Source organism: Geospiza fortis, unplaced genomic scaffold (assembly GCF_000277835.1).
Source record: "Geospiza fortis unplaced genomic scaffold, GeoFor_1.0 scaffold1, whole genome shotgun sequence".
NCBI classification, from domain to species: Eukaryota; Metazoa; Chordata; class Aves; order Passeriformes; family Thraupidae; genus Geospiza; species Geospiza fortis.
In genome coordinates, this window is record NW_005054320.1 from 1,448,341 (window position 1) to 1,448,893 (window position 553).

General features: G+C 42.3%; 1 protein-coding gene across 1 annotated transcript in view; it reads left to right on the forward strand.

Moving 5' to 3' along the window:
- Nucleotides 1–358: 358 nt before the first annotated feature.
- Nucleotides 359–553, forward strand: part of COL8A1 (collagen type VIII alpha 1 chain) — an 87,199-nt gene continuing 87,004 nt past the window's right edge. The window contains exon 1 of the mRNA XM_005420622.3: nt 359–460. The gene's annotated coding sequence lies outside the window, so the exon portion shown is untranslated. The remainder of the gene's footprint in view (nt 461–553) is intronic.

Below are 553 nucleotides of genomic sequence, written 5' to 3' on the forward strand. Positions count from 1 at the left end.
GATAAAGATTTTGCATTAGTATCTCACTGCCACAAAAATCCTTCCAACAGATTGAGAACTAGTAGTAATGTAACTGCAACTGGAATAATAGAGATTCAGATTTAGAAAAAGAAATACAGTAGAAAGTCTTCAGTTAACTACAGATTTACAGAAAAACAAACAAAAAACCAAACCATAACAAAAAAACCCTCCAACAAATAAATCCAACACTATTTTTCATGTATATGCCATCCAGCTTGCTTTTCCTCCCTCTCTCTGTCCCCAAAGAGCAAAAACCTCTGCAATGCCTCCTGAAGGCTGTCTGCCTGTTATCTTCACTGCCCACCTACCGTAGGGAGCAGCTCCTCCCACCTGCACATAAAAGCCAAGTGCATGCTACCAGCTGCAGATCAGAGCACTTTCTCAGTCCTGTACTGTTTTGAGCCAGTGATCTTCTCTCCTTGGATCTTGTGTACTCAAGGTAAGATTACTGCTACTTCAGGCTTCTGTTCTACCCAGCTATTGTGAGGAAGTCTTAATGTGAACTCGAGCACTGCCTTGCTGGGTGGCGCTG